Raw genomic sequence first — 8,312 nt, 5'->3', positions numbered from 1 at the left:
TGCTAATTATAATATATTCATCTGGAGGGAGGTTTGACGTGATGGCTGCTACAGGTGAGCTGTTTATTCCATGTAAATGTTGCACTTACAGTACATTCATTCCCCATGTCCATTGAGAATACTACACTAATATGATGCAAGTAGATCAGGTTTCTATCAAAGTTTTGCACTTGGCTGATGAAAAACATTGGCATGATTATGTGATATCTCCACATGCAGACATTAGTACCAAATGTATATTAATTTCATCTTCTGATTATTTCCTCAACGATGAGGAATATTGTTCAAATATTAAGACATGGGAGATCAGTGATGATGAAGCTGTATGCCTTGCAGCATCCTGTTAAATTTCCTCTGCACCCTCTCTGAAGCTTCTGTACCCTTCCTATAATGAGACAGCCAAATCTGAATACAATATTCCAAGTCTGGTCCAACCAGAATTTTATACGGCTGCATCATTGCCTCACAGTTCTTGAAATCAGTTCCAATAGTAAGGTGACCAGAACTAAGCACAATTCTCCAAGTATGGTCCAACAAGACCATAGCATTAATCTTGCACCTCTTGAAATCATCCCTTAATTAATGAAGGCCAACACACCATACATTTTAACCACACAATTAACTTGCGCAAACAACTTTATGGGACCTATGGACATCAATCCCAAGATACATTTATTCCCCACACAGCTGAGGATCCTGCCATTAACCCTGTACATTGTTTTCAAGTTTGCATACCAAAGTGAATCAGTTCACACTTTTCCAGATTGAACTCCATCTGCCACTCCTCACCCACTTCTGCATCCTGTCAATGTAACCTACTACAACCTGCGACACTATCCACAATACTACCAACTATAGTGTCACCTACAAACCTGCTCGATGTGTATTTAATATTTTACTAATACTTAAGTAATATAGAAAATAAATTGTTTGATTAAGCATTCTTTTGTTTGCATAATTCATTAGAGGTTTGTACATGAATGGTACATACCATTACACCACCACGTCATATTTAAGAGCCTCACTAAAGTAAAACAAAATAGAAAGGCATTTCCCAGGTCCTGTGTTTTTCTTTCAATTAGTTTCTGCAGTTGTAAAACATAACATTACCTACACACCTTTCCTCCTTCTGAGTGTATTTGTTGACATGCCAAATCTCTTCAAACTCCTAATAAAGTATAGCCACTGCCTTGCCTTCTTTATAACTGCATGGATATGTTGGGACCAGGTTAGATCCTCAGAGATCTTGACACCCAGGAACCTGAAACTGTTCACGCTTCCTACTTCTGATCCCTCTGAGGATTGGTTTGTGTTCCCTTGTCTTACCCTTCCTGAAGCCCACAATCAGCTCTTTGGTCTTACTGACACTGAGTGCAAGGTTGTTACTGCAACACCTCTCAACTAGCTAGTATATCTCGCTTCTGTAAGCCCTCTTGTCTCTATCTGAGATTCTACCAACAATGGTTGATTCGTCAACAAATTTGCAGATGTTATTTGAATTTTACCTAGCCACACAGTCATGGGTATAGGAAGAATAGAGCAGTGGGCTAAGCACACACCCTTGAGGTGCACCAGTGCCAATCTGCACAGATGGCATTCTTCCCACTAGGAGGTCAAATATCCAATTACAGATGGAGATACAGAGGCCCAGGTTCTGTAGCTTATCAATCAGCATTGTCCTGAAAAAGGAATAAAATTTGCCATCCTCAAATCTTCTGATACTATTCCTGTGGCCAATGAGCATGCAAAGATCATCACCAAAGACACAACAATCTTTTCTCTCACTTTCTCTAGTAACCTTTGAGATGTCCTTTACAGCCCCAGAGTCTTATCTATCCCAATGTTTATCATAAGCTTCAGCAATCCTCTTTCTAAACACCAACATGACCTACCATATCAGCCTGTTTTACTCCGTCCTCACATTTGACAAATTCCCTCTTGCTTTGTAAAGTCCCCCTTGTTAGGTTCCAAAATATAAAACTATTCAAAATGAAAATATGGAGCCAGGACTAACATGTCTACTTCATTCTTACAAGGTGGCATGGTGACATATGCCATTCACGTACTTCTACAAATAACCTGTAATAAATTACGTAAACAACAAATCATACAATATATTTACAATATTACCCAAATGTTACTGAAATATTCAATACACAACACTCCTTCTTGCTTAGCTATAAACTCCAATGAGTATAGAATGCATCTCAACTCAAATATGTAATGTATTGCCTTGGTTAAGATTTCTTCTGCTATGCTGTGAGGTAATTTAATTTAGCAGTTTTCTGTAACAGTCATGGGCCCTGTTGTTAGGAGTGTTTTGGTTTCAGCTAAAGATAAGGTGTAATACAACTACTGTACAGACATCCACAGCAGAGTAAAATTTCTTGTCCCATTCAAGCCTAGAGATTTAATCATGGAACCATAAAACATTACAGCACAGAAACAGGCCTTTTGGTCCTTCTTGGCTGTGCCGAACCATGTTTCTGCCTAGTCCCACTGACCTGCACCTGGCCCATATCCCTCCATACAGCTCTCATCCATGTACCTGTCCAAGTTTTTCTTAAATGTTAAAAGTGAGCCCGCATTTAACACTTCATCTGGCAGCTCATTCCACCCTCCCACCACTCTGTGTATGAAGAAGCCCCCCCACAATGTTTCCTTTAAATTTTTCCCCCTTCACCCTTAACCTATGACCTCTGGGGGTTTTTCTCCCCTAGCCTCAGTGGAAAAATCCTGCTTGCATTCACTCTATCTATACCCATCATAATTTTATATTACCCTATCAAATCTTCCCTCATTATTCTACGCTCCAGGGAATAAAATCCTAACCTATTAAACCTTTCTCTGTAACTCAGTTTCTCAAGTCCTGGCAACATCCTTGTAAACCTTCTCTGCACTCTTTCAACATTATTAATATCCTTCCTGTAATCTGGTGACCAAAACTGCACACAATACTCCAAATTCGGTCTCACCAATGTCTTATACAACCTCACCATAACATCCCAACTCGTATACTCAGTACTTTGATTTATAAAGGCCAATGTACCAAAAGTTCTCTTTACTACCCTATCTTCCTGTGACGCCACTTTTATGGAATTTTGTATCTGTATTCCCAGATCCCTCTGTTCCACTGCACTCCTCAGTGCCCTACCATTTACCTTGTATGTTCTACCTTGGTTTTTCCTTCCAAAATGCAATACCTCACACTTTTATGTATTAAACTCCATCTGCCATTTTTCAGCCCATTTTTCCAGCTGCTCCAAATCCCTCTGCAAGCTGTGAAAACCTTCCTCACTGTCCACTACACCTCCAATCTTTGTATCATCAACAAGTTTGCTGATCCAATTTACCACATTATCATCCAATTCATTGATATAGATGACAAATAACAATGGATCCAGCACTGATCCCTGTGGCACACCACTAGTCACAGGCCTCCACTCAGAGAAGCAATCCCCCACTACCACTCTCTGGCTTCTCCCACTGAGCCAATGTCTAAACCAATTTACTACCTCATCATGTATACCTAGCGACTGAATCTTCCTAACTAACCCCATATGGGACATGCGGGATCGCTGTAGAGGATTTCTTTCATCTTTTGGGATAAAGTCTTTCCCTTTGCTTGGCAGGTTGGAATTGTGGATGTGAAGGACTCTCAGATCCGGGCCGTCCTCTGTGGTGCCTGTAGAGTTGATTTTGGGACTGCAGGAGGTGGTTCTGACAGCTCTGAACAACATTCTTCTGGGTGTGTTGACATCTCAAATGGTTTCTATTCAAGCTATCCCAGACCACCACACAAAGCTTTGAGCCAACACTTTCATTTTGACCATGACCAGGCGATCGACGTGTAGCTCCTCCAACACTTTAGCTCTCTGCCTGGATGGTACAACTCTCAATCCCCAGCATAAGATAGCCTCCGTCAAAGACAAGTTCAAACCAGCACTGGTAAAAATGGGGGAACTGGAATTTCTGCTGCAGGTTCCAGCCATGTTGGCTTACCATGTAAACCTGAGACAGTGTGGGGTCTTTTCTGGTTTCCCTTTGAATCATCTCTGCCGTAACAGGGAAACTTTCGATATGCATTAGGGAGAACACATAAAGAAAAGTGTCCTCTTTTGCAAATTTTTCAGATACATCCTTTTCCAAGGGTAAACAGGACAATCCATCAGCATTCCCATGAAAAGCTGTCACCTTGAATTTAATCTTGTAATTGTGTCCACTGAGAATATGAGCCACCTCTCCATTTGTGCTGCTGCTGTTAGTGGAACAGCCTTCTGTGGATTGAAAATGAACTCCTGTGATTGCTGTTCAGTAATCTCCTATACAAGTACATGAAATGTTTTACACCACAACCAGACTCAAGGCCTCTCTCTCAATCTGTGTGCAAATGTTTCTCTGCAGCAGTAAGGGAACGTGATGAAAAAGCTATGAGGCATTCACTTCCAACACTCATAACATGTGATATGACTGTGTAAGGCAAAGAATTACAGATAATCTTCACTAGATAATGTGGATCATGATGTGTGAGTACAGGTTTCAGATGCCATCATTTCCTTGACCTTTTTGAAAGCCACCTCACACAATTTTGTCCATTGCCAATTTCTTCCCAATCCATAGTAATGATTTCAAGGTGTGAAGCACAGTAGCTAAGTTTGGCAGGAACCTGTAAGAGTAATTGAAAAACCCTAAGAACAATTGTATCTGTGGCACATCCTTTGGCCTTAAGACATCCACCGCTGCTTGAATTTTCTCAACAAACTTGTGTAATGTTTGTGAATCAACGGTATGATTCACAGTAAGTAATGCTTGGTTTAAAGAACTCACACTTGTTGCATTGTGCTCTGAGCCCATAATCTTCTAATCTTTTTAGCATTGTCTTGAGATTTGGAGATGTTCCTTGTCATCTTTACTGGTAACAATGATGTCATCCAGGTAACACTGAGTGCCTGGGCAGCCTTACAGCATCTGGTCCATAGCTTTTTGCCAGAGTGCAGGTGCAGATGCCACTCCAGAAGTAAGCCTATTATAGTGATAAAGCCCTTTCTGAATGCTTATGGTGAGAAGCACTTTAGACTCATCTTCCATTTCCATTTGTAGGAAGGCTTCAAGTAAGTCCACTGTGCTGAAATGTTTTCTTCCAGAAGAGTTTGCAAAGATATCCTCTATTCTGGGCAGAGGGTATTGACCTACTTTCAGTGCTTGGTTGATGGTGACCTTAAAATCACAACAGATCCTGACAGAACCATTCTTCTTGGCTTCTGGAACCACTGGCATTGCCCAAGGGTTCCAGTCAATCCTGGAAAAGAATCCCTTTAGCCTCCATGTGATCAAGCTCACCACGGATAGTATAAAGAACCTGTCGAGCTTGTAAGCCTTTAAACCTGCATCAGTCTCGTGTTTGTGAGACCCTGCCGCAATGGGAACACAGTTTGTTCAGCCAGGCTGATTTCTGTTGTGATGTTACAATTTTGTTCATGCTCAATTTCATTCCTGACTGCAACTCTATTGCATCTCTGGTTGCTGTTTCCACTGATACAGCGATTTCAATTGTTCTTTTACATATGAGTTTTGATTCAGCTAGGAGCCATTTTTGAATGCTTTCCTGTAAGATTCCACAAACTAAATGATCTCAATGCATTAAGCTGATTACTGAGCTGGCAATGCTCAGGCAATTTCAGCCACACAAGCTGAAATGGATTCCCCTTACTTTTGATTCTGCTTATGAAACCTAAAGAACTCTGCAATCAACAATGTTTGTGGTTCTAAATATTACTGCATTACTTTCACGATTTCAGCAAAGCTCATTTCAGCTGGGATTTGGTTGGAGCAGTCAAACTTCTCAGCAAACTGTTTTCCTTTCCACCTACTGCACTCAGCAACACTGGCACTTGCTTTGCATTGGATGTTCCATTTTCTTCAAAATACTGCTCAATCCATTCAGTATGCAATATCCAGTTATCTCTTGTGCAATCAATTGTGTCTCTTTCTGATGTAGGGAGCCATTTCTGCTTTTTAAAAAAAATTATGGTTATTATCACCTGGTACTCATTGTTTAGCAACCAGTGAATTACATCAGTTTCGGCCTTTCTTTTATACTCCACCCCTCTCCTCTTTTCTGAAGAAACTATGTGCTTTTTTTAACTTAATTGTTTCACTCCTCTTGTGAAGAGAACATACTGTGCTTTTGTTTTACTCCTGAGCATCTCTGGAAATGCGGTTCGTTAGCTCCTCGTCAACAGCCACTGGACTCCCACCAGTGCTGAGAAACCCACCTTTCTCCCAGGCTTTGTTTGTTCAGGGTGTGTACGACTTTGATCCTACCAAATCCCTGAGGTTGGAAGTCTCATCCACCCAAACCCTGTGAACGCTGTGTGATTTACTGCCCCGGGCAATCGCCTGTCAGCAAGAAATAACAGATCGTTCACTGCATACAATTATAAAGAAGTATATTTAAGGATGTTAACTTAAGGAAACTGTTGTTAAAGGAAAGAAAGAAAAAATCCAAAAAGTGCCCATTATTCCTAAACGGTCAAATGTGTACTTAAGTTGGAGCTCATCTTGAACCTGTCCTTCAATCACGCACTGGACTCTCAGTCTGTGCGAAAGCACACACCGCCTACTGAATTTTGCTTGAAATCCTTCTCAAACAAATGGGTCTCCCATGTGAGTATTGATCCTTCCTCCTTGAGCTGCTCCTCTACACAAAGCATCTTGCACAACAGGGACGGCACCCTCAGCATCTTCCCTCATGTCTTCTCCCTGCTCCCACCAGCAAAGAGCTCAACCCACACCAGTGTCTCTCACGACACCTCTCCGCCCAGCATTCTCTAGAACCTTCTCCCAATTCCACCATCCTGTTTGGCTGACACCACAATCCTAATTTGAACAACAAAGCCTCTTATCTCAGCTCAAACCCAAACAGGCTGAAAGAACAGCCTTCTCTTACAGAACCATTCAAATGAAATACCTACAGCATAGCAGTAAAAATCTTAACCAGGGCGATGTACTTGAACATCTTGCCACACTTCAACAGATAGATAGTGTCTCCAGTTTATGTTGAAACTGCCTCATCACCACTGTTATATTTTGTAACTCCAAAACATACAGTAAAATGAATTTAAAAAAACACAGAGATAGGAGTAACGTGTTCTTATTTCATTCTTACTTTTAGTGAGGCACGCACATATTCATTAAAGACCTCCCCTACATCCTCCATCTCCTGAGGCATGTTTCATCTTTGATCCCTGATTCTATTCTCACTCTAGTCATCCACCTGTTCTTCACATACATGTGAAATGCCTTAAATTTTTCTTAATCCTACTCACCAAGGATTTCTCATGTCCTCTTTTAGCTCTCCTTATTCCTTTCTCACCTCACTGTGCCACCTGACCTCTGCGAATGGATTTAGAGCTTCCTGACCAACAGAAGTCAGCAGGTAAGGATGGGACAGGTCACCTCGGATACTCGAATCACCAACACCGGCGCCCCCCAGAGGTGTGTCCTCTCTCCACTGCTGTTCTCCCTCTACACCAATGACTGCACTTCCTCCAACCCCTATGTGAAGCTTTTGAAGTTTGCAGACGACACCACCGTCATCGGACTCATCCAGAACAGTGATGAGTCTGCATATCGACAGCAGGTGGACCAACTGGCGCTCTGGTGCAGTCGGAACAATCTGGAGCTGAACACGCTCAAGACAAAGGAGATGATAGTGGATTTCAGGAGACATCCCCCCGTTATGTCCCCCCTCACAGTCCTCAGCAGCCCTGTGTCCACCGTGGAGAACTTCAGGTTCCTGGGAACCACCATCTCTCAGGATCTGAAGTGGGAGCAGAACATCAGCTCCATCCTGAAGAAGGCCCAGCAGCGGATGTACTTCCTGCGGCTCTTGAGGAAATATGGTCTGCCTCAGGAATTGCTGCTGCAGTTCTACACTGCAGTCATTGAGTCTGTCCTGTGCACCTCCATCACTGTGTGGTTTGGAGCCGCCACCAAACAGGATAGAACCAGACTACAGCGCACAGTGAGGACTGCCGAGCGCATCATTGGAGCCTCCCTGCCCTCTATTGTGGACCTGTACTCTTCCAGGTTGAAGAAGAGGGCGGGGAACATCATAAAGGACTCCTCCCATCCTGCGGACGGACTGTTTGAACTGCTTCCGTCTGGTAGGCGCTTCGGATCCCTCCAGACTAAGACTAATAGGCACTGGAGAAGTTTTTCCCTGCTGTGGTCACTTTGCTGAACAGTTAACTGCCGGTTAACTGTCGGCTAACTATTTCTTGGATTGCACTACTTGTATGTATAATCTA

The sequence above is a fragment of the Hypanus sabinus genome, chromosome 14 (assembly GCF_030144855.1).
Source record: "Hypanus sabinus isolate sHypSab1 chromosome 14, sHypSab1.hap1, whole genome shotgun sequence".
Classification (NCBI taxonomy): domain Eukaryota; kingdom Metazoa; phylum Chordata; class Chondrichthyes; order Myliobatiformes; family Dasyatidae; genus Hypanus; species Hypanus sabinus.
Note: the sequence above shows the minus strand (reverse complement) of the source record.